The sequence below is a fragment of the Rhinolophus sinicus genome, chromosome 4, assembly GCF_057876585.1.
Source record: "Rhinolophus sinicus isolate RSI-liver-muscle chromosome 4, RSI-T2T, whole genome shotgun sequence".
Lineage (NCBI taxonomy): Eukaryota > Metazoa > Chordata > Mammalia > Chiroptera > Rhinolophidae > Rhinolophus > Rhinolophus sinicus.
Genome location: NC_142504.1, coordinates 100,444,119 through 100,470,372, shown reverse-complemented (window position 1 = coordinate 100,470,372; position 26,254 = coordinate 100,444,119). Strand labels below are relative to the sequence as shown.

The 26,254-nt window shown below is 39.9% G+C and overlaps 1 long non-coding RNA gene across 2 annotated transcripts in view; it reads right to left on the bottom strand.

Moving 5' to 3' along the window:
• The window catches only part of LOC109440954 (uncharacterized), a 119,379-nt gene that overhangs the window by 28,575 nt on the left and 64,550 nt on the right, over nucleotides 1–26,254 (bottom strand). The window contains exon 1 of one of the 2 annotated variants that reach the window (XR_012498629.2): nucleotides 10,902–11,050. The exons of the other annotated variant lie outside the window; for it this stretch is intronic. This is a non-coding gene — a long non-coding RNA (uncharacterized LOC109440954). Of the gene's footprint in view, nucleotides 1–10,901; nucleotides 11,051–26,254 lie in introns of those variants that run through there. 2 annotated transcript variants of the gene reach the window in all.

Below are 26,254 nucleotides of genomic sequence, written 5' to 3'. Positions count from 1 at the left end.
TATCAAAAATGAAAGATCAGGATTTCAGGTAAGAAAGGCAATGGTAGGGGGAGATTTTATCTATAAAAGACACTATCTCCATGTTAATAGCCTCAAGAGAGCAAAACAGTGAAGGGACCCATTGGCACAAATAGAAAAAAAAAATCCACTTGCCATGGAAAAGATTCTGATCTGAACTCAAAGGCTTTTCAGAGTTTCAGATGTCAAATCAACATTTCTTTAACCTTGGAAAGGCAGAACCAGAGTATAATCGATTAATTCAACCACATCCAGGGGCACACACCCCTAGAAGAGCTTTTCTAACAAGGCAAAGAGAAACAGGGAACCATGGAGAGCATTATGGGACGTTTCTATATGAATATAATGAAAAAAGGAAAGTGAAAATTAAGGCACAGAACATGCCAACAGTCCGAGTCACAAAATTCTGTCAGCATCTCTCCTCCCAATGGGGAAAAACAAAGATATGATAACGAAAAAATGGAAATGCTGGCAAGTCAAAATATACTCTTTCAAGATTTAAAGGAGATATTCTCTTTGGAGGAAGATAATCGTTCCTCTTAATATGAACTAAAGATATTCCAAGGGGGGGGGGAATCTTTGTGGCTTTTCTTTGACAGATTCTGACTTATTTGAGGCAAAATATTTTTGCTAATGTTGATGAAGGCTTTTTATTTTAATTCTAAGAATAGAAGAAATAAACAGAGATACAGGAACTGTAAATGAGGCACTTTAGAGTCATTCTAATATGTTAGTCAGTATCTTAACATGAGTGAAGATGAACTACAAAGTGGAAATTCATTAGTTCAAGAATGGACAGCTTCGAAATCCAGTATAATTTCTTTTGTTAATTTCTGTTGCATGGTGACCTGCAACAATTCACACAACTCTTCCACCCTTATCACCTAGACTGCAAAGGAGGAATAATTTTCCCATCCTCAACCTTCTAACCATATAACAAGACTTAATAAGATAATGGTTCTTAAGGGATTTCAATAACCTGAAACAGAGAAGCAATAAAACATACCTTACTATCAACATACGCATTTTGGAATAATTATTTTAATGGCTCAATTTTTTCTCATAATAATGAGGACTACAATCTTGACTAATTTAACTGGGGAGTATCTTTCATGCGTGAGCTACTACACACAAGAATCATATAAAAGGCTCTCTCCTTCCTTCTTTCTTTCTCTCCATTGTTGCTGATCCTTTGGATGCTAGATATTTCCTCTGGGGGAAAGTGCATTTTTGCTTCCCAGAACCCTCCACCTACTGAAATAACTTTACACTAAACTTTCCCATGTCTTAAGTTCTCATGTTTCAGCTCCATGGAGATACCTCTGCTGGGTGTTGTTAGCTTCACCCCCAGGTTGTTGTACTGCTGTCTCTTCTCTCATCTTCCTTCCATAGACTATCTATGCTGATGAATGTACATTCAGAATAGCATCTGTGGAGTGTATTTTTATCTGGCTTGGCTTTGCAGAAAGGAAAAAACACCGCCATGGAAACTGGTGGGCGGGTGGGGGTAGTAACTGTGCCATGGAAAGAGCCAGAACTTTGAAGCATTGAAAATGATGTTTCTATGTGTAATTTTCAGAAAAGGGTGAAAAACTCTCTCAAATATTTTGTAATATTCAGGAGACAGTGATAACCAACCTGAAAAGGAAGTCAGTACAAACTTGTGACAGCTGACAGTTTCCTTGAAATGATGGAGTTGATGAAGACATTATGGAAATAACCAGGCCAAAAAGAAATGGATTTGTTGGAGTCAAGATGTCCTTTGGTTGGCAAACTCTTAGCCCCGGGGGTTGAGGGAACTCAAGGATTAGCAGGCAATGAGCTCCACCCTCTTCTTTGCTGCTGACTTTGTGTGTTCTTGGACTTTTAATTCAACAAACGCTTGTTGAACACCTCTTACGTGCTAGACATGTGCAAAGTGCTAGGATTGTAGAGGAGAGTAGAACACATTCCTTTCCTGTGCCAGTTACTGGATGTGATTGGTGCCCTTTTTAAAGATAATTTATTTATTAATTCAACCAATGATGATTAGATGCTTATGTAGATCAAGGGGCTATGTTGGACAATCTCAGGGGACAAAGAACTATGAACCTTGTTTGTTTGAATGCAGATCATGAACTCAAATAATTACTGTGTGTGAAAGTATAAAGTAAGTGTTTGGTGAGAGATAAAAATAATAAATAATAATTATTATTGTTATCCTTCAGTGGCAGTCCATAGAATGAATCGATGGCTTCCAGATAAGAAGACTGATGAATGCTTCACGAAGTAGGTATGTTTTGGCTCTGATCTTACTAGAAAGAGATGGGAGAAGGGCAAGGGCCCACAAACAGAAAGGCTTGGCAAAGATATAGATGCGAATATACAAAGCAGAATTCAATAATAGCATGTGGTCTATTTGGATTGGCATATGGGGGGTTATAAAGGGAGCAATGAAAAAATTTTAAAAATAATAACTTTATTTTAGACAAGGAATTTCAACTCAACTCAATAGAAAGAAATTGAGCCACAGATCATAGCAGGGCATTTCTCAACTCTTAGGTCTATCCTTAAATGTCACGACCTTTGGTCCCAGTTATTTTCTTTTATTCTACTGTGTTTTGTCTTGTTTTGTTTTTCATACCACCTACTAAATTAAAATTGTTAATAAACTTACTTATTTTTTTATTTTTAATTATCTGCCCCTTCCCTACACTAAAACTCATGAGAGTAGAGACAATGGCTCTTGTTTATCATTCCATAATGAGCACATAGCACGGTACCTGGTAGCATATTGGGGACACTTAATAAATATCCCTTGAATATTTACTTCAAAAATATCCTCCAAAGTGGCATTTTAGACACTTTTTCAAGACTATCAGGTCAATTAGATAAGAAGAAAGAGCCTAGTATGAAGTGATATGAACCGAAATCAGGGAATGAAAATGGAAAAGGATCAGACTGACAGATTTGGGAAGGAAAGAGTCAATAAAACTAGATTTTGGGAGCCAAGAAAGTGAGAGAATATAAGATGTGAAAAGTTTCAGATCAGAGGGGTTGGAAAGATAGAGACCTCACTGGGCATAAAAATTGGGGAAAGCCAGAAAAAAAGGATGATTTGGGGAGTAAAGAGATGAGTGTGGTTTCAGACACCTCGAGTTTAAGATGCCAAGAGAAAATGCAGGTGGATGTGCTTGGTAAGCAGCTGGAACTCCTGCTTGGGCTGTGTGAATATCCTCAAGACAAGTGGTACAGATTTGGGATCACCTGATCTGTGATATCATCTGACATCTAATATCCTACCCCGATTGCCCTGCAGCCCGCTATTTGCTCCCACTCACCTTATAGCAGATCTGAGTTGCAAGTTCTAATATGTGAAACAGAGCAGCTGAACTAAGAGGCAATTTAGGATCCTTAACCTCCCCCCTCCTCATATTCACCATTGGCCTTCCCAAGCCATTCCTTGACATGCATACAGTCTAAATAAAACCCCATGCTTGCCATGTAAATGCAACTTCCAAAAGAAGTCCTTGGGTGCCAACCTTCCCACCCAATTGCCACTTCTGCTGGCCTAAGAAGGGAAAACAATGGAACAGCCACTGGAGCACACTGTGCTGCACCCTTAGCTAAGTAGGCCCAGGGGCTATGAGAAGGAGGACCAATCCCTCTGTGATAATGATCTTTACAGTTGACAGGCGTAGCATGGCTTTATTAACCATTTAACCATTTTTCCTCAGAAAAATAGCTGAGATCAACTTGCCTGAGCATGCATGCATCTTTCAACTGAACCCCTTTCATTATATAGTCTCTCTTGGACCAGCGTTTAGGACACAGGCCATCTGTGGTCCATTCTTACAACTTCCAGAATAAGTCAGTTCTGTTTGCTCCTCACTTCCTCCATTTAGAGAGAACAATGAACTCTTATGATGGCGGTCATTCAAAAAACGGCTTAAATTAAATCATCCAAGGAAGGCAGCAGAGTTTTCGTGGGGGAGTAGAGGTGGTGATAGATGGAATTCACTGTGTTGTGGTCCTCTCTGAAGGCAGACAGAGAAACTATGAAGACTCCTCAAGGTTACTTCCAGTATGATGGTTTTTCATGAAGAGTGATAAGTCCTTAGAAAACCCTCTTAGTAATTAGTAAGTTAATAAATCACATTGGCTGTATTAATCAATATAGAAAATCATAGCACTTACCTCATATTTGAAACAAAGGGAGCTCAAGCAGCAAATCTTCCGCAGTATTTTGGAGCTCTGGTCCGAACTACAACCATAGTTCACCACCTTGTCAGGCTGCAGTCAATTATTTCATAGATTTAACTGGTATGAATCCCAGGATAACACAATGTCAGCATGTAATCAGGGAGTTTCAATAGCTAATCGGAGGTTATAATTTAAGAAAATCAGGGTAAGGCCTGCTTTTGACAAGGAATGATACTTTGCTTTTAAAGTTTATGGAGGTGATAAAAATAATTTAAAGAAGTTTTTAGCACCTCTTTCAAAAAGAGCTCAAAGCACTTAGCAAATATCAACTTTTTATTCCTAGGAACACTTCCAGTGGAAGTAGAGGAGAAAGCAATTATTGGGTTCTATAGTTTATAGATTCAGCAGAGGAAATGCTATATGCAGAGTTCCTTTCCTTTTTTAAAAATAGAACATTTTATTCAAGTTCATGCAAGCACTTTGGAAATAAATATTAAGCTACAAAACCCACACTGGGAACACTAGAAATAAAAGTATCAGACTTTAGGTTAAGGTATTCCAGCTGCAGTTCTGACTGGCAGTGAGTACCATGCATCAGTCACTTTATCTTTCTGCAAAGTGGCAGGGCGAGTGGGGGGATTGTTCTAGAACAGGTTTCTCAACTTGACATTCACATTGTGAGCTAGATAATTCTTTCTTGTGGGGGCTGCCCTGTGCATTTGAGGATGTTCAGTTGCATTTCTGGCCTCTGCCCAATGGATGCTATTAGCAACTCCACACAGTTATAACAACCAAAAATATCTCCAGGTCTCCAGACATTGCCAAATGTCCCCTCGGGGCAAGGAGGAAAGAAATGGCCCTGGTAAAGACCACTGCTTAAAAGACCTCAAATCCCGCCTTACCTGTTCTACCATCTTATCTTTTTGTCTCAGATGGTTAGATTGCCCAATAAGAGGATGTGATCAGAGGAGCAAACATATGGCCTTCAATGGAACTTACTACCGTGTATTCCCCAAGATAAGACCTAACCAGACCATCAGCTCTAATGTGTCTTTTGGAGCAAAAATTAACGTAAGACCCAGTCTTATTTTACTATAAGACCAGGTATAGTATAATATAATATAATATAATACCAGTTCTTATATTAATTTTTGCTCCAAAAGACGCATTAGAGCTGATGGTCCAGCTAGGTCTTATTTTCGGAGAAATAGGGTAGAACACTGCATGGCTTCTCTTGGCCAGAGCAACACCCAGCTGCATGGCACCTTTCACTGCCATTGATTTGTACCTTCTTGCTCAATACCCTTATGTTACAAATGTCTGGCTTTCTGTCTTCTTGGCTTTATTGGTGTGGCCCAAGCAAGTGGAACCGAATGATTGGCTTGGTTTCCAGAAGCTTGTACCTCTGGTTGGGAAGCATCTTTCATTCATCCCCTGATTCCTCATTGTGCGTCTCTCTGGGCAATTATCTTCCAATCTTTCCCAGAAATTTCCTGTCTCATCCAATAGGTCAGAAAAAATATAGCATTTATATTAAAAATAAATGTAATTTGTCAACGTTTTGCTTCCTTTTTGTTGGTGGTTTTAGGTAAGGAAAAGCAAAGGGGAAATGTCAGAAGCAATGGGAATTTCGAAAAAATAGAAATAACATGAGACTTTAAAAGGTATTAGGTATCCCTTATTCAATAAATGATTTCCTTCATTTATTTAGTATTGAACTAAGCATTGTGCTACACACTAGTTTAAAAATAAAATGCTACCCAAAGGAATTAAAATCAGGGACTCAAAAAATATTTATACATCAATTTTTATAGCAGCATGATTTACAAGAGCCAAAGGGTGAAACAAACCAAATGCTCATCGATAAATGAATGAATGAACAAAATGCAGTATATCCATACAATGGAACATTATTCAGCCTTTTAAATAATAAATAAATAAAAGCTAACACATGCTACAACATGGATGAATCTTCAAAACATTATCTAAGCGAAATAAACCAGACACAAAATGGCAAATACTGTATGATTCCATATGAGATACACAGAATAGGCAAATTCAGAGGGACAGAAAGTAGAATAGAGGATACCAGCATTTGGGGGAAGGGGAGCATGAGGAATCGTTGTCTAATGGGTGTGCAGTTTGAGTTTGTGATGATGAAAAAGTACCAAAGATGGATGGTGGTGATGGTTGCACTGTGAATGTAATTAGTGTCACTGAGCTGTACATTTTTAAATGGTCAAAATGGTAAATGCTATATTGTGTACATTTTACAATAGTAAGAAATAGAACAGCAAACTATGAAAACTAAGATATATAAGACAGTCTTTGCTCTGAAAGTGCACAATAAAGAGAGGCTGTTGTGTACACAACCATAAAAGCCTGACAAAAGCATAGACGGGGCTTCTCTTTTCCGGAATAATTTAGGGTTAAGAAGGAATAAAAATCAAGAGACTGCAAGATTGTTTTTACAATCCAACAATATCTTGGGTACAATCATTTCCTAAAGGGCAGGCAGGAGTATAGGTGACCAAAGCCAATTTGGGGAAGTCCGAGAGTCCATACAGACAGTAACTAAACTGCAGCCCTGAGCTAAGTGTCAAAACTCAGGAAGTGCAGGCAACGTAGCAGGAAAGGGGAACATGAGAGCAAACACATGTAAATCCCATAGAGGCAGGGCAGTGCCATCCATGGTCGCGGCCAGGGTAGCGTAGGCACTTAACAAGAATGTGTTGAATGAACTCATTCTGCCAAATTCATTCTTCTTACCTAGAGCTTCTAGTGACAAGTTGTCTACACACAGTCACCAGAGACAGAGCGGTTCGTTTGGTTAAGTGCTCCTAGAGGAGGAAATATTTCATATTAAAGATAAATCAAAGTTTACCGAGTGAGAAAAGAGGTGAAAGGGCATTTCAGGCAAAGGGGACGGCATAATGATAGGAAAGCACACGGAAGGTCAAGAAGTCCACTGCAGCTGGGCCTCTGTGTAGGTGTGCAGGCCTGCGTGTGCATGCATGTGTGTATGTGTGTGTGCATGGATGCATGTGTGCGTGAGTGCGTGCATGTGTGTATGTGTGTGCATGGATGCATGCATGTGTGAGTGCGTGCATGTGTGTATGTGTGTGCATGGATGCATGCATGTGTGTGTGAGTGTGTGCATGTGTGTATGTTTGTGTGTGCATGCATGTGTGTATGTGTGTGTGCATGCATGTGCATGCATGCATGCATGTGTGTATGTTTGTGTGTGTGTGCATGCATGCACCTGTGAGCGTGTGCATATTGGGGTTGGAGGTGGTGATAAAATTGAAAAGCTTAGTTACAGCCAGGTCAGGAGATTGTTACCTTTTGCATCCCACCTTTGTATCTATACAACCACTTTGTTGGTTGAGAACAGAACAATGCAGTACCTATAAGCAGATTCACTCCCATATCAAGTAATAATTATGCACTTGTTGTTCACTGTACCTTGGATGTTTGTAACTTTTTTCTTAGATAGATTTACTAGTCTATAAGGAATCTCATATTTCTCAGTCTGTGCTGGATGTTAGAATGCCAGCTAAACATGAGAACAGAAGACACCACCTGCATTCCTCAGCTCTAAAATGAGAATGTTAATGCTACTTCCAGGGACTCGTGTGTGGAACAGCTAAAATAAATGCTAACACTTGTCATAGTGCCTGGTGTGTGGCTAATGTGCCATACAAGGTAGTTATGAGTAACACTTTTATAAAGCAAAATTAGTTTGCGGTCTCTTTACCTGTCATATTCAAAACTAGTAGTCAACCAATAAAGTCCATTGAAGCAAGAAATCATTAAAATGACACATGCAGGTATCAAATAATTTATTTTAACTGAAACAGGCAAATGTTGATTTTTTTGTAAAACTTTTGATAGAGGAACACTTTTCAGTGTTGGTCCTCTGATAACAATTCTATATCACCTGTATGGTATAAGCCAACCCTCAGTATTTCCAGTACAGTTTTCTTTAAAGTCATAATTTTTAAATCACTAACAAAGCATTCTGTGTGCAGAATCTATCTAGATTTTGATGACACTGACTGACTTGCCTATACATTTCACTGGACCTATTTTGTTCCCCTAGGATAGTTTGTCTTTATTGAAATTTTCAAAAGTTCTCAAGTTATTTTTCAGAGTAACATGGAGAGGGGGGCTATCTTTCTTTTCACAGTAATATTTTATCGGTGTTCAAAAATATTTAACTAAATTACAATGAGTTACACCTATTGCACACAGGGTGTTCTGTTGGGGAAGTAACACAGCTGACTCTCAACTGAGAAAAGCAGCAAGGAGCGGGCCTCCACTGTCTTCCAGCATCCACAGTGGAGTGGCCAATAGTCAGTTTGCCTTTGGTCCTGGGATTCAGACTGTAGTCCTCTCACTGGGCATCACTGGGGAGCTTTGTTAGAAATGTGACCTGGGGCCCCATCCCACCTTTTCAAATTGTATCTGCATTTTAGCAGCCTTCCCCAGGTGAGTTTCATGTACATCACAGCTTGAGAAGGTTCTCAAACTTTTACCAGCAAGACTTCAGACTGGTTCTCAACTCTGACTGTATCTCAAAACCCCCCAGGGGCACTTTTAAAATGTGTGGAGACTGTGCTCCAGACAAGTTATTTAGAAATTTATGGGAGACAAAGCACCAGTGAAAAAAAGAAAGAAAGAAAGAAGGAAGGAAGGAAGGAAGGAAGGAAGGAAGGAAGGAAGGAAGGAAGGAAGGAAGGAAAGAAAGAACTTTAGCTGCACAGGTTATTCCACTGTGCAGCTAAAGTTAATTTATAGTCTTCTCAAACTTGAGGTGCGTCAGAACCCCTGGAGAACTCGTTAAATACAGATGGCTGCCCCCTTCCTCCCACCTCAGAGTTTCTGAGTCTGCAGGTCTAGTGTGGAGCCCAGCTGATACACGTGCTGTTGGTCCCAAGAATGGTCCCGAGAACTCACTTTGAGTGAGTCCTTGCGCTCTCGACAAGACTGCACTTTAATCTGATGATTTTGGATTAGCACTAGCGACTTGATTCCTGGGGTTATTTAAGGCAGGGTCTGCTGTTGTATGCTTTTGAGGTTAGGGTCTGCTTCAGTCAGACTCATTTAGGTGCACTGATTTTTTACAAAGGGGATACAGTGGAAGGGGAAGAAAAAGGAAATGCACATGTTTAGCACGAATATGTTGAAGGCGTTTCTGTGTGCGTAAAACATAACTTTGACTAATTGGTCTCATTTTCTGGGCTGGCACCACTAACACTACTGAAGCTTAAGTGTTATCACCACAAGTTTCTGAGAAGTTCAACTTTGTCCAGTTTCAGAACCGTCCCCTACATTTTTACGTGGCTGGCATATTTCTGATTGGACCTATTTCTTTCTGCTATAAATAGTGTGAAACTCTGAAGGAGGCAAGAAGGGGCTGGAGTGCTAAGTCGGGTTGTTCAAAGGACTTGCAACAAATTGCCTGTAGAACGTGCTGGATCTCAGGCCTCATTTTTGCATCAGTCTAAGAAACCATTTTTTAGGCAATGCCTCTCATTTTATAATTCTGCCAACTTAGCCTATGACAAACCCTGTGACTCTTTCCTTGGATCTGACACTAAGAGATTTACAGTAGCATGAGTTATCTGGGAAACAAAGGTTCTCTGATTTTCAGCAGTGTTTCAAAGACATGTAGCTACACAGTTTATGGACAACCTAATGTCTAAAGGATCCCTTGTTTAGCATGAACTAATCCAATGTTACAGATAGGAAACCTAAGTCACTGTAAGGTTTATCCTGTATTTCACATAGATGTGTAACACGATCACTCAGGAGTTTTGCTAACCAGGTCAACACACTCGGAAATGAAATCTGTTCATTTGCTCCAGAGCAATAAGGTGCAAACCCAACTAAATGGGAGAAATCGGGCGGGGACTGAGTGTCTCCTGATTGATGGTTGGAGAGCTGACTGTTGGTAGCTGTCCGTCATCCAGTGAATCCACACTGGTGACTCTGCCCATGAGTCATGTAGTGTGTCTAAATGCCATGTAATATGGGCTAAAGGAATCCGAAGGACAGAAATGCTTGTGTGGTACCTGCTTATAGCAGCTCCTCTGAGCTGAGGAAGGCCATGACTGAGAGATGCAGATAACATCAGAGAAAAGCAGGCCCTCTTTGCAGCCATTTTTACACCTCACGGCTCTAGGCGAAGCAGGTGAGAGGCTGGGAGGTCAGGATGGAAATGAAAGATTTGCTTGGTCAGACACACAAAAATAACCAGCAGCTGAGAAGCTTGGCAGAAGCAGCGTCTGGAAGTACGGAATGCCTGTGTGGGGCATAAGAGTGTTAGGAAAATAACCCACGGGTGGGCAGGAATCCCTGAGGGACAGTCTGCCACACTGTCATACTTGTTTGGAGCAATAGATATTAGAAACCCTGGAAATGTGGAACAGAATGTTTTCTGGAGGATGAGAGGCAATCCTGAGAATCAGAACATCATAACTAAAAGTGTCCTTCTGTTCTAGAAAAGGACCTACAGAAATCCATATTCTGTCTGTGGTGACTTCCTAAAATGTGAGAGAGAGAGAGAGAGAGAGAGATTAACTTGAAATACCTACTGGGAAAGCCTCAGTGAAGTAATTAAGTCATTGTCCCGGGATTCTAAATTAATTGTCAGGACCTTGCAATCCCCTACTTCTTCCCATCAAGAACCCAATTACCTCGTCTGTTCTCTGCGATCTGAGCTGCTCTGTCCTGTGATTTCATTCTGTATCAGCAGGCAGTAGCAAGGAGCTTTCCTGGCAGTGAGGATACTTGTTCTTAGAATAAAAACGTCTCTGCAGCAGGAAGTGCAGCCTGCTTTCCAGGCTCCCAGCAAACCCTGGACTGTTCAAGTAGGTGCCGGTCTTCCAAGCCTTTGGCATGAGCGCTGTCTGGCTTGCATGCCTGCATTTGTGCTCTGCCATGCCTGCCCAGCTACTCCCCTCCCTGCCTGCCCTAGCCCTCCCCTGCTGACTGGGCCAGCACCGCACTTTTGAACTATCCTCTACTTGGGTCACCAAATACTCTTTGTATTCCATTCTGGCTCCTGTAGTTATAACCTGGCTCCCTGGGAGCAGAGGAGCAGACTCTGCAGCCTACCTACCAGGGTTCAAACCCTGCTCTGCCACTTCCCTGCAGGTTAGGTAGCCTCTCTGTGTCTCAATTTCTTCATCTCTAACGTGAGGCTAATGTTCCAAGCTACCATACAGTGTTCTGATCAAGGGAAGATGGTTAGCAGCAAACACTATGTAAATGATCCACTCTTCCAAGTGCCTTCCTAGATGTTGACCCCTTACCCTGCTGCTATAGACTGAATGTGTGTCCCATAAAACTCACATGTTGAAACCCATTTCTCAAGGTGATGGTGGTAGGAGGTGGGGCCTTCGGGGGTGATTAGGTCACGAGGGTGGAGCCCTCAGGAATGGGATTAGTGCCCTTACAAAAGCAGCCCCAGACCACACCCTCACCCCTTCTGCCATGTGAGGACACGGAGAGAAGATGGTAAGAATGAAGAGGCGGGTTCTGACCAAACACTGAATCTGCAGGCGCCCTGATCTTAGGTTTCCCAGACTCCAGAACTCTGAGAAATACATTTCCACTGTTAAGAAGCTACTCTGTCTGTGGTATTGTTGTTGTAGCAGCCCAAACAGAACATCGCACCTGCTTTTCTCTTATCCAAGGCGTTCGTTCTCATTTTTTATTTTTCTCCTTTCATAATCTTCTACTAGACATGACAATTATAACTCAAGCACTTTTTCTGAAAATTTTAGTTCAGGGAAACCTTCAATATCCTTATTCAAGCACTTCCCCCCCCCCCCCCCCCCGGAATTCTAAGACCTTGATAGAGATCATTCTTTCATAGCACTCTGAGCATACTATAATAAGGTCTTAAAATTACTAGTTTGGGGAAGTTGTTCAGAAACAAACCATTCAGATAAGCCGTTAGGCCAGCCATTGATCATACCAAAAGACTGCATTTGTCCTCTGGTAGCTAAAGGAATTTCTAATCCCAAAACCATGGGCTCCAAAATTACTTTTTTTTTAAACCAGTGCCATGTAACAAAAAAAGGAAGGAAGGAAGGAAGGAAGGAAGGAAGGAAGGAAGGAAGGAAGGAAGGAAAGAAAAGAAAAGAAAAGAAAAGAAAAGAAAAGAAAAGAAAAGAAAAGAAAAGAAAAGAAAAGAAAAGAAAAGAAAAGAAAAGAAAAGAAAAGAAAAGAAGCAAGCAAGCTTGAACTGACTAGAAATTCTCAAAGAGAAAGCAAACTCATTCAGTGGATGGAACCAGGTCAGTTGAATGACCTCTCCATATCCCATAAATAATATAATCTGTACCTATTAAGAAAAGACCAGGTATTGGATGGCTTAGTGGGTTTGAATTACAGAGACCTTCACCTCAAGGTCATTAGTCTGAAGTCAACCCACTTTAAGGGGAAATCTGTAAATCCAGTCTTCCCTGTGAGCCAAAAATGTATTTTTGATAATTAGTACTTCATGTGAGCCTAAAGGATAATGAAAATATATCCATTCATTTACTTATTAAACACAAGACTAATTAATACAAATTACCTTGAGTGTCCGTGTTCATCTATTCCAGAAATAGACTTTCTGTGACAAGGAGGGAAAAAAAGAAAGCAAAAGAAAAGGCAAAACTATAGAAACAATAAAAAAAGATACGGGGAAGGAGGAAGGGAAAGCGGGAGGATGAGCAGAAAGAGCACAGAGGATTTTAGGAAAGTGAAACTACTCTATATAATATTATAAAGGTAGAAACATGCCATTATACATTTATCCAAATGCATAGAATGTACAACACTAAGAGTTGAACCCTCCTGTAAACTATGGGCCTTGGGTGATAATGATGTAGGGGTTCCAGTTGTAACAAATGCACTGCTCTGGTGGAGAATGTTGATAATAAAAGAGTCTGTGCATATTTAGGGGCAGGATGTGTATAGGAAATCTCTGTACGTCCCCCTTAATTTCACTGTGAATCTGAAACTATAAAGGCTATTCATTTTAAAAAAAATTAAAAGGAAAGAATGAAATACCAGAACAAAAACAAAAAGCATTGTCTAAAAAGGGAAAGGCACTTTATATTCAGTTCCACCCAGAATAATTACAGATGCCTTTCTTCTGTAAAGTTGAATGGGATAATGGTGATGGTAGAAGATACAGGAGACCCTAGAGTATGACTGGGGGGCAGCCAAGGGACCAGGACTCTGATCTGATAAAATTATAACTCAAGCTCTTGGCTCTGGGACACAGGCCACGTCACTCATCTCTGCATTTGTACAATGACAGAACTGAATCAGAGAATCCCTCCTCACTTTGAAAGACTAAGAGTCTCTGCAGTACCTTAAATGAAGAGCAGGAGAAATGGTGCCAGTACTATAAGAAGATACATTATCAATAAGTAAAATGAAAAGATGCCATTAATAATTAAATTGGCCTTTCCATATTAGGAGAGCCTATCAATTGTGCAGTAAGCAAGTATTTGGCATCTATTATATCTGAAACACTTTCAATAGTTTTCAAACTTAGGTTCAATCATGTGATATCTTTCCTCACATGTAGTCAGGATCCCTTCCAAAATTCTGATAACTGTCTCTATCACTAGCTTGATACTTGCATTATTTTACTCTAGATCTATTTATGTGTTGCTAAGTGTTATGTACAGTTATCTTGTCTTTCTTACTAAATTGTAGGCTGTTGTTAGATTTAGCTAAGCAGAATAAGCAAACCTTTGTTTCTGCCAGCGAGTTGTCACTTCTCTTTGCCTAACAAAATATCAAAGCAGTGTTTACAAACTTAGACTATCTCATGAGTATATTCTAATGGGTTTTTTGTTTTGTCTACTTAGAGATCACAGGTAACCTTGACTTTTGTATTATGAATATCACCTTTCAAAATTGATTTAGAATAGTCCCAAAGAACTTTCCACCTTGGTCAGAGACTTATTATTCTTCCTGACTTTCTAATGGAAAGATTTCTACAACATTTATCATGCAAATAAAGAGACAGATCAGTCATGCAATTGAACACATTAAGATGACGCGATGTACAGCATCAGACAAGCAGATGGTCTTTTCCTCTGGTGGCTTCAAAGGCACCCATCAATTCCCTCTGCTATCAGAAAGAGAAGAATTAAGTTGGAGAGAGTCATGGCTCGTGGCAGTCAGTAAAGATAGGAATGAAATCAAACAAAACCTGATAGATGGAAACTCGGGTAGGCTGGTGAAAATCTGGTCAAATTCCTAGATATGTATGTCCAACTGCAAAGGTTAATAGTTAAACGCACTCATTTCATCACTGCCATAAGAAATCACGCCTTGACAGTAAAACCTCAGAGGGCCAACCCTGAAAAATTCAAACGGCAGCTGTTATTGCCTAAATGACTAAATGCCCTTAATAAAAATATCAGATAATCCAAACCCAATTAATTCAGAGCTCATTTTTCTGGTCCTCTGCATTTCAAATTAACAAAGTTTTTACTCTACCTGACTGGTAAATGTTTCCTATCACATTCTATTTGCATCTAATTATTTCCCAAGGCAGCAGATTTAAGAGGTCTATGGAGCATGGGTTATTGCAGGCTTTCTCTACAGGTGAAGATAACATTGTCAGCCCTCACCTGCATTAGTAGTCCACAGCATCAATGTCACATGGTTATCACATTTCACTACAAAAGACAGATAATTGCCTTCTAATAAGAGGTAATAAGCTTGTGCCACGTGGATATACCAGTCTGTGTGTGTGGAACACCAACTACTTCCATTTGTACTGAGTGTTTGCGAGGCCCTGCAGGCTAAACTATGTTGTGTAGAAGGTTCACAATGATCCCTGCCCTCAAGGGTGTGTATATGTACATATGTACTCAAGTTATGGAAAACAACAATACACACACACTACTAGAAAGTGTATAGTGAAAATCCTATTGCACAGTTATTGAAGGCAGGAGTTTTCTTATTTATTATCTGCCTGATATCTGTAACAATTCCCTAAACACAATAGCAAAACATAAACATTTGTTAAGGAAATAAAATCATGAATGAAATTCTAAAATGCTAATTAAAGGATCAACATTAAGAAGACTATGAGGATTTACAGAACAGATATTATGTTGAGGTGGGAATATTCATGGAAGAGGCAAAATTTGAACTGGTCCTTGAGATATAATTGGAGCCTAAGGAATTCAGCTGTAATCCACATAATTCAGTATTAGGTTCCCACGACCTATTAGACACTGTGTTAAACAGTTTTGAATGTGAAAATATGAATTATGCCAGACTCTTGTCCCCTGTGACCTTGTAATTTAGTACAGGACATGCAACATAAATAATAAAACATGTTAGAAAGTGCTGTAATAAAGATAATTATATAATGGAACAGCAGAAGAAGGCTGCATGGAGCCTGCATTGGAGGAAGTCATTCAGGTGAGATTTAGTGGATTAACAGTAACTAGAAATGCAATGACAAGGAAGGTGGATAGGAAGAAAATGTTGTTCTAGGTGAAAAGAACTGCTTCTCGGTAAAAGCAAGTAATTTCAAATGTTAAAGAGTTTACAGTTGAGTAATATGTTTAGTAGTTTGAATTTTAAATGTGTTTGGCAGCAGAATGTTTGTTACTCACTTAGTCCCCCATGGATATTTATTGACCACTTACTGTATGCCAGGTACTGTTTTAAGCATCAGGAATATAGTAACCAATAAGACCAGATTAAGTTCCTGAGAAAATACAGGTAGTAAAAAAGCAAGACGATTTCAAAGTTGGAAGTGTTTAAAGAAGCTAAGATAAAGTGAATTATCCTGCACCTTCTTCTCTATACCTTGTCTTGAAACCATGTTAAAAACCGCTGAACTAAAGCCTCAAGTTTGTAAAAGGAAGTCATGAGACATGAAATTTGAATAGAAAGATGTGGCCTGAATGTGAAGGCTCTTAAATTACTGTCAAATTAACAGTGTTGATTAGCTCATGGGGTCCCACTTATGGAAGAAGAACGGGAGAATAACCAAAGCTGTATTTTATTCCAGTGCTACTCAATTCCTGTGGTCTACAGATTGGTTCTGGCCCATGAATGTGTTATGGGTCCACAATGGACACTGCCCTAACCTCCAGACATTCAAGCAATAGACGTGTCTCATAGAACAGATTATAGACCAAGGTGCAGGTCGCCATATTGAAGTGTTGAGCTGCATGTTTTGTGAGCTTCATATAAGTCATGCACAGTAAAACCAAAAATTGGCTCATGATGTATTACAAATCAAAGAAACACACAAAAAATGGTCCTTTACCACAGAAAGTTTGAGGAGTATTGCTTTATAATAATGGTACTATGATTTATAGTTTGTTATGTACCAAAAACTATTTTAAATGCTCACATGGATTATCTCATTCTATCCTTGTGATAAATATGTGAGGTAGGTACTTTCATTATACCCACTTGCAGGCAAAAAACACTTACGCTACCCAGAGCCATTTGGCTGGGAAGGGTCAGAGCCAAGATTGGAATCAAACCTCTTTGACTACTTTCTTCACCGTTACATTCCACTGTCCCTATGACTCTGTCTCACTCTAACCTGAGTTCCTTGAGGTGGAGGTCCATAAGTTTTTCATTTGTTCACTTAGCACCACACATATAGTACACATTTAACAAATGTGGGTTCAATGACTCAGACAGCATAACAGGGAAGAAACATGTAGGACGAAATGGAAGAGAAATGCTGGAAGGGGAAAAAAAAAACACAAAAAACACTTTAAAAGTCAGTGGTGCTGTCAAGAAACTGAGGATAAGTACCAAGTTGTGCCGATGGAAATGGGAAGAAAAAACGTATGAAAAATACTGCCCAGGAAGACCTCCCAGGACTTGGTGACATATTTGATATGAAAATAAAGGGAAGAGAAATCAATGATGACACCAATGTTAGGAGCTGAGAGACTAGAAAGAGTGAACCAGGAGAAGGGTAGCTGTTAAAAGAGGTATGTGGAACATCTAGGGAAAGATATCCAGGCAGAAGATCTCCAGCTGGAAGTATAAAAGGCCCAATGAGCAGTGCTTTGTTTCATGTGCACTGATTTAAATTGTATAAAGACCTTGTGTAATGGTACCTGAATGTCCTTAGGGGCTTGGCAACATGGAATGAAGGGGAGAACCAGGGAGACAGTCCTGAAGTTACACTTCATAATATTGAGAAAATGTCATCAATCGGTCATGTCACAGAATAGGGCATGGGGTAGACCAGATAGATATTATAAGGGGGGACTACATCTTTCCAATTTGTTATTTAACTCTACCACCACTGTACCTGGGGTGAGCTACTCTGTACCTATAACCGATATACTCCAGCATCCACACCTTTTGTTTTTAAATGGAGAAATCTCTTCCCTTTCTGAAGCTCATGATTTCTCTCAGACAGTTAATGCTGACCTGAATTTTCTTGGCTCTTTTCGGTAAGAATGAGACTGTGTCAGGTTAAGGGCCCAGTGTGGATGATTCCCCAGTACACAGTGTCTATGTCGAAGATATAGTCTTATCTATAAAATGAACAGTTATTTAATTGTGTCATGGCCTATAAAAGGACTATATGGGATTTATCGAGCTTTCCACTCTATTGTACCTATAATTAAGATGACTTCGTTATTTTCTAAAATTAATCTATTATCCTACTTCATAGTATTTAACCTTCTGATCTTTTTATTCATTTAAAGTCTCCTTAAATTTAGCAGAATCTAATTTTCCTTCATAGGACAGTTGACGTTGCTCTTTCTCACTTTGCTGTCTCATAAATCTTGGCAAGGACGCTCAATGAAAAGGAACAGTCCATGAAAGGAACCCTGGCTCAGGGACTCTAGGGAAGATGAAACAAGCTGACAGAAACGTGGCCCTTATCTCCAGGGAAATTTAGCTCAACCCTCTAGGGCTTGGAGAGGTTAAGAAAAATACTGCCTAAGCTAATAGAACTCTTTCTTTGTAAGGTGAGATTGAGGATAAGACAAGTTTTGAAAGCTGGAAGGGTCAGAGTGGAGAAACTAGAGTGGCCACTATATCTAGGCGATCACAAAGAATTTTCCTATTACATTAGTTAGTATTCTGGGGCAAGCTAGCACTGGAGAGTCAATTCCTACAGGTGGGTCCTGCCACATGTAATATGAAATTTCTGTATCTACTTGCTATTCCACTGGGAATCAAGGAACCCAAAATTCTGACTCCTCTGCTAGTTTCTTTTGTGAGCTAAAGGGGTTTACTTCACTCTTGGCCTCCATTTGCTAATCTATAAATCAAGATATTTGCACTAGATTAAATGCTGGGACCCCTTTCACTTATAATGTTCCATAAGCAATCACCCTCACCTCCCTCCACGTAGACCAAAACTGCTGCAGGGTAGTTTGGAATGGAGGTGCTGGGGGACAAGGGACAAGAAGCATGGATGGGGGTGTGAGATGGAGAAGGGGTAGGGAGAAGAGTGGGTGAGACAGCATAAAGAAAGAAAAGAAATAGTCTTCATTCCACGACGTGGGTGTCTTCTGTTACCCTCTTTTCTACCACTGACATCTCAGAAACAGTCTGAACCACATCATATTTTTAAGAAGCTTTTCAGATGCCAAATAACGGGTAACACATTTGAGTAAGAAAAAAAAAAAGGAAAATAAAAGAGAGACTGACGGTGAGTTTCCCTTAAAGTTGAAAATAAAGTAATAAATGAGACTACGTAAAAAAGAAAAATAAATAAATTTGAAATTTATATGAGAGAATGGATTCTGGGAGGTAACTATAAATATGCAGTATTCTCCAAAATCTTACCCAAAACACACACACACACACACACACACACACACACACACACACACACACAAGGATTCAACAAATATTTATTGAGCACCTATAATATTTCAGACACAATCATAGACGCTAGATATGTGGTTTCATACATATGCTCATTGATCCCATATGATAACACAAATCAAATGTCTGATTTTCTATTATTCATTTATAAAAACACTCTCATATCTCATGCATTTGAATATGAATGTCCTTAGTATGTGAAAGCTACTGAATTCAGGATAGATAAAATATTTGATGGGTTTCTAACGTAAAACATAAGCCCAAGTATGGGACAGTTGCACTCTTCAAGAAGCTTCTATTATTATGAACTGAATCAAGAATTCATCTACACTTGATTTGGAGAGTTAGTCCCAGCATCTGCCATACTCCCTCACATTACAGAATCAAGTTGCAGAAAAAAATGAAAAGAAGGGCACTCCTTTCAATTTAGTTCTGTAAATATTTTAGCACCTTTTCTGTTTGGGGGGCTGGGGAGAAATACAAAAATAGAAAGACAGTAAGAACTTTACATATTAGCAGGAGAAAGCAAATTCACAAATAATTAACTACTTGGCAGAATACGCTAAACTCTGTAACAAATGTATAAAGTGCTGTGAGCGAAAAATCAAGAGCAATCCTATCTGATTAGGGACGAGCAAAACTTCATGAAGAAAGTAGCATGTGCATGGAGCTTTGAAAGATGTTTAGAATTTCAAAGGCCAAAAAATTGTGATGTTGGAAAACAAAAGATTTGATAACAGGTTGGATCCTATGAACATTTATTGAGAATTTATCCTACTAAGGACCCAAATAGGATTTTCTTTAATTTTCACACTATCGTTGTAAAACAGGTCTGGTATATTATCAACTCTTTATCAATCAAGATCCAGTCAGGGAAACAAACAAATGGCTTTCAATATTTATAACCAAGGACTTGTAAAGCAGGAAACTGGAGGTAGCACAATTATTGGCCGAAGCAGGAAGGCAGTGAGGGGCAAAGAGGAAAGGTAGAAATGACAGGAGCCAGGGACACACTCTCTGGGATAGTGAGAATCACCAAGCAGACTCAGCACTCTAGAGAATGCACCTGAGAAAGACAGAGGCAAAGTAGACTCCTGCTGGTCCTTTCCATCTCCTGCCAATGTCTGCCTATAGCCAGTGCAGGTGACCTGACCCAAATCACCCAGTAAAACGGCAGAGCTGATATTTGGACCCAATGCTGATTCCTCCAAGTCTAATCTTTTCCGAATGTCACACTTGCTAGTTTCATGAATGCCCAGAGTACTCATCTGTGGCAGACAGGGAGGCCTTGGCAGAATTGCTTTGGTGAAGGAATCAAAGGACCTTCCAAGGAATCTGAATTCATGTGTATTATTGGGAAACTTCATGGAGGAATGGAAGCTATGACTTGATGTACAAGAAAATACACTTGAAACCTCCTAGTACATCTTAGGGGGGAAGTATGCATTCCTCTCCATAACTCCCACATTCTTCCACATTTGATTCTGCTTTTGCTCACTGAGCAGAAAAAGAAAAATTTAGGTAAAAAGCTTCAAAGAAGCAAAATAAGTCAAACAGAAAAAGTTAAGATCATATGATTTCACTGATGTGTGGGAGATAAAACTGAAAGCAACAAAGGAAGAAGAAAAACAAATAAAAAACAAGACTCATAGACACAGACAAGAATTTAGTGGTTACCAGAAGGTAAGGGGGGAAGAGGGGTAGAAGAAGGTAAACAGGGTCAAATACATGGTGATGGAAGGAGAACTGACTCTGGGTGGTAAGCATACAACGTGATATATAAATGGTGTATTATAGAATTGTACACTTGAAACCTATGTAATTTTTTACTAACCATTGTCACCCCAATAAATTTTAATTAAAAAAGAAAGAGGCAGTCAAGGCCACTGGCAGGGGCTAGTAGAAAATTTCAGTAGGACAAAAGTATCATCCATCATCTCTATATCCAGATACCATTAAGACTGGGCTACTGATGCTATTACACAGGTTGGCTGGATCTCCAAGGCCTTTTTGCCCTCCCGGGCAAGTAAGACAACAGTGTTTTATATTTTCACAACACTTGGCTTACTTCCACTTACAGACAACCTGAGCTTGGTTTGTGGATTCTCCAAACATTAACCACGCAGCCGCGCAGCCGCACAAGGAAAAGAGAGGGAGCCTAATTTGCAGGGGACGCCCACCAGGCACTGAGAGGTTAAATGACTTGCCCTGGAGTCCCACAGAGACCCAGCAAGGAGCAGAGAAAGAGAGGGCTCCCAATTTCTCCAGCCCAGGGCTCTATTCTGCCACTTCAAACGACCTCATAGCAGGCACAACAGCACTCCGTTGGAGAGGCTCGACCCCTGCAGCCCCCCTCATTACAGCCTGGAGATCAATGCTTATTAGCACTTCTCCCTGAGCACCTGCCCAACATGAAGCAGGAAGGCAGGAGAAATGCCCTGATCCTTACTAGCCCTTTCATTGTTGGGTTTCATTTTACTTTCCCCTCTATAGATAATCGGATGTTAAAGTAAGACAAACCTTAAGTATCACACTTCCTACATATGGGCAAAACCGTAGACCAGCAAGGAAACTGCTGGAAATCACGTGAATAATTAGTGGATTATCGTTTATAGCCCTTCCCAGAACATATCCATGCCAGTAAAGTTTAACAAATAGCTTTGAGCAGGGGTTGGAGGCAAGGGACCCTGAAACCCTGAGTTGTAGTGTTTGCTGATTTTCATAGCAAATTCCCACAAGGATGATTTCAATCACGGATTGGTCAACTGCTTACGAAATTCCTGAACATTTAATAATGAGCTCTTATGAACTAATAAGAGCCATTAACAAAACCCTTGTGATATCAATTGTACTGCACTGGTTTGTATTACAATAGTCATCCAGCACACTACAATGTACTGTAATCCAAAACCTCCAATCCCATTCAATGCCTTTAGGTCTCTTAAGCTTCAGCCTAAATGCCAAGCACAGTGACTGGCATATAGTTGGTACCCACCAAGGATCTTTCCAAGAAATCAAATGCATGGAATGTTAGCCATACAAAGGAGCCTTTCCCAATCTCTCCTGTTCTCCCTGATAGCTAGAACTCAGTTTTGCCTTTTATGACCTGAAATAGTATTTCTTTATATGTCTCCTTTATGGGAATTTTTTGTTTTTTACCCCCTTTGGATCTACATTATTCAATATTTATTCAACAATTACATACTTAGTACATATTTCACCTCCGGAGCTAGATGTTAAACTCATAGAGGATAGGAATCATGCTTTGTTCATCTTTGTATCCCCAAAGGGTCCCTGCCTGTGACTTGCACAAAATCAGCACTCAATAAAAGTTGAATGAATGAACTCGGATGAATCAAGGTTCGCCCTGGGCTGCTTATGGATTGAAAATAACTCAATGCTGCTCTGTCTAAAATGGGAAACTTTGAAATGTTAATGTCTTGAACTATGATGTGCCTACAGGAAAAAGGAACACAAGTTGCCTGTCTTGATGAAATTCCATTCCTTACCAGAGCAAGGTAGCAGAAAGAGCTTTTCTTTAATTAGGGAAATGCAGCCTGGGGGGGTGGGGGTGGCGGTTACTGTATGATGAGAAGAAACTACTCTGCTGTCTCTTAGTAGATGTTTCTATCCTTATCTCTTAGGAGTGTCCCTCCCTTGGCTCCTACTCTCAGTAGCTGACAAGATGGCATGACAGCAAGATTAGGCAGGGTTTAGAGCAGGCATTGGTCACAACACTGGTTCCAATGCTTCTGGCTAGGAAACACAGACCGGGGTTCTTGTTGGAATAGACTGGTGAAAATTCAATTGTTTAAACTAATAGTAAGTGTATTAGTAAGAATACTTTCATACTAACATTTTCAGAACTATTGTGTCCAATGTTAAGTATATTTATTAGTAATTCAGACATTATTTAGACAAAGAGAAGTAAAGGAATGTTGAAGTTGTGTTAAAGAAAGCGTTGAAATATTGAGTGGTTGAAAGTGAAATGTTTGCAGATACAAACCAAAACAGTGTAGTTGATAGCACAGGGTTCAGCTGGTACAGTTTACCTCCAGACATTCAAGTAAATTATTTAATGTTCAAATAGAACTTATTGGGTAAAACTGTATTCTTTCCTCACTGTGTTATTTAAATTCTATCATGATTTTTTTTTCCTTAGCAAATGCTCTTCTTTGAAAATCATCGTACACGATATTTTATTTTTGCTTGTGTCTCTGACATTGTCTCTCTTCCTATTGTAAAGTACAACAGTAGAAAGCCTCCGTTTAATCTTTGTAGTTAGTATTATTTCAAATTCTCTGGAAGAAGCACTTCATGATGTTGCAAATATTCTGCCATAGAATTCCTTCTGTCTACATATTTTCCCAATTAAGAATAATGATATCAAACTGACAGTAGGTCTCCCATTGTTATCCACCATTCTTTATTCCATGAAATCATATCAACCCTGAATACAAGGCTGATATGGAACCAGAAAGCGTTTGAACTTTCGAAGCCTTTGGTGGGATTGATGATGATGCTGACATGAAAGGCTGTACAGGTGACAGCTTATGTAGAGACTTGGTGGTACAAAACTATTTTTTTTTAACTTGTCCAGATGCAGCTCTCAAACCCACAGCATTGGTGAGAGAGCTTGTAAAAAGCAGTACTAGCAAATAATGTTTGGATGCTTCTTGTATTCAAGGGGCATCCACATCTGTTGAAAGACGAAGTGAGTTTGATTTCTAGGTACCTAAACTGGTTAATTGTGTTAAGTGAAATGGTGTTTATATTAGTCCTTGTTAATGCTGTGAATATTGTATAGTAGATATTGTCTTGTTTTTGATACATCAAAGGAGTCCGCAAATTGATGTTGATGGAGGATTATGACAGAGAATATTCATTGGCTTTGTAGTTTACAGTGGCTTTGAAGCATAATTCACCAGTGAGGTCAGCATTTGTCTCAAAGAAAGAAGGGAATTCTAATGACTATAACACCCTCAAGAGATCAAAATGGTGGCGTGAAGTGAGCCTCTGGAAATCTCCCCTGGAATTTACAACAAATTGAACAACTATAACTCCACAAAGGACTCCCTGTGCAGTAGACAGGCAAGACTAAGAGGCACATAAAGAACATAAAGCTGGGCAAATTGCATGAGCAGGGGAGAAGGGAAGGGAGAAGTGCAGAGACGGGGCCATGTGGGCACAGGACGCAGACCTAGCTCAGTGCTCTAAGCTCACTGCATCCCAGAACTGCCGCAGCTGCGGGAGAAGGAAGAACTCGGACTGCTAGGGCTCCGCTTATGGCCCACAGGGCTGAGGGGACAGCATATAACATGGCTGAACCCAACGCTCACGGCAGAGACCTCGGAGAAAAGACTGAGGGAAGAAGGCTGAAAATGGTGGTTTAAGCCCTCACTGCCACAGAAAATGGAAGCCTTAGTCACTGAGACTAGCCGCCCCCTCCCTACCCTCCCAGAGCTCACCCCGCCCCCACCTGCCCGGTGATAGAAGCAGAACAGTAGCAGTGTCAGATCAAACAACAGAATATTTGCAGTTCTGAGAACTGTGGTCCACAGACACAGATTCACAGCCCAACTAGTTCCAGCAAAGGGGAGGGAGCTGTGGAAGCAGGACCAGCTATGGTGGTGGTCGCCGCCATTGCTGGGCCATCTCTCACAACTCACCCCACCCCTGTCCCCACCTATCTGGGTGGATGCCTGCAGGAGTAAACAGAACTGCTGAAACACACGTGCTCTGAATCTAGTGCAGGTAGAGCTTGGGGACTTCAAAAGCTCTCCGCATCCCTGCACGGACATGGCACTCTATGACCCAGGCGAACTGTTAACAGAGAAGCCTGCCTTCCAGGGAATCCCCTCATTGTGTGAGGAGTTGGAATAATGCAGAGAAAACATAACACTACAGTGTGAGAGAGAAAAAAAGGCTGCAGTCAGAGAGAAAATAAAACATTCTACCAACACGTACTGCAAAACAAAAGAAAGACCTCTGCCTATCAACCTGTTGCAGAACCCACTCCTGTAGATGTCTAGGAAGAGAAACAATAAGTCATTAATTGCCATGCATAGCCAAGGCAACAAGACAGCCCAGAAAGATAGTGAAAAGTCTCCAGAAAATGAACTTAAAGATATAGAAATATGTGACTTAAATGGCAGAGAATTCAAGATTGCAGTTCTGAAAAAACTCAACAAGATGCTAGAAAACACAGAAAGACAGTTCCATTAACTCAGAAACACAATCAAAGAACAACATGAACATTTTACCAAAGAGATCGAAATTTTAAAAAAGAACCAAAGATAATTTCTGGAGATTAACACGTTGTGTACGGCGGGGTTTAAATCCCTCATACCCCTCTGTTCCGGCAGGTTTTTAAAAGAAACTACTTTAAAATGCACTCTTCTCTTTAAAGCGTAAATGCTTCTATGTCATTTATTATTTTTCTATGGAATTTTTTAGGATTTACTCACCTATGATGTTAGTAATCCCTCCTGGTGTGATACTGCAGAAAGCAGCTTCCTTTGTGCAGTGGGATAATATGTATTTCATGAGGTATCACCAAAGAGTTAAAAAAATAATAATTCGGTGTTTTTCCAAAAATAACATAATTCAAAATCGCCTAAGGGATACTAAGGTTCCAAATGTTATAAACAAATCACTACAGTTCTGGAAAACTCTGTTTATTCGTACATCCACTGTTGTAAATGTAACACATGAAATGACTCATGGGTGAAAAAATATATCCGATTCAAAATCACTCTTTTTTTAGAAAGAAAAAAAAATGAAATCTAAAAAGTGTACATATGATGCAGACTTTATTCATTAACAACATTTGCCCGTTAGATATTAACAAAACACAAATAATTCAATAAAATATGCAAAATAAAAAGAGTCAACAGTAAAAATGAGAATTCTCATTATCCGTCCTTAACGCATGGCTCAAAAAAAAATGAAGATTCTCGTGATCCGTACGCAACGTGTTAAGAACTCAACAGAAGAAATGAAGAATGAAATAGCCAGCTTAGGTAGTAGAGTTGACCAGATGGAGGAAAGAATCAGTGACATCGAAGATAGAAACCTGGAAATGACACGGATGGAAGAAGAAAGAGACTTGAGACTTAAAAGAAATGAAAGAACTCTACAAGAACTTTCTGACTCCATCAGAAAGAGCAATATAAGAATAATGGGCATACCA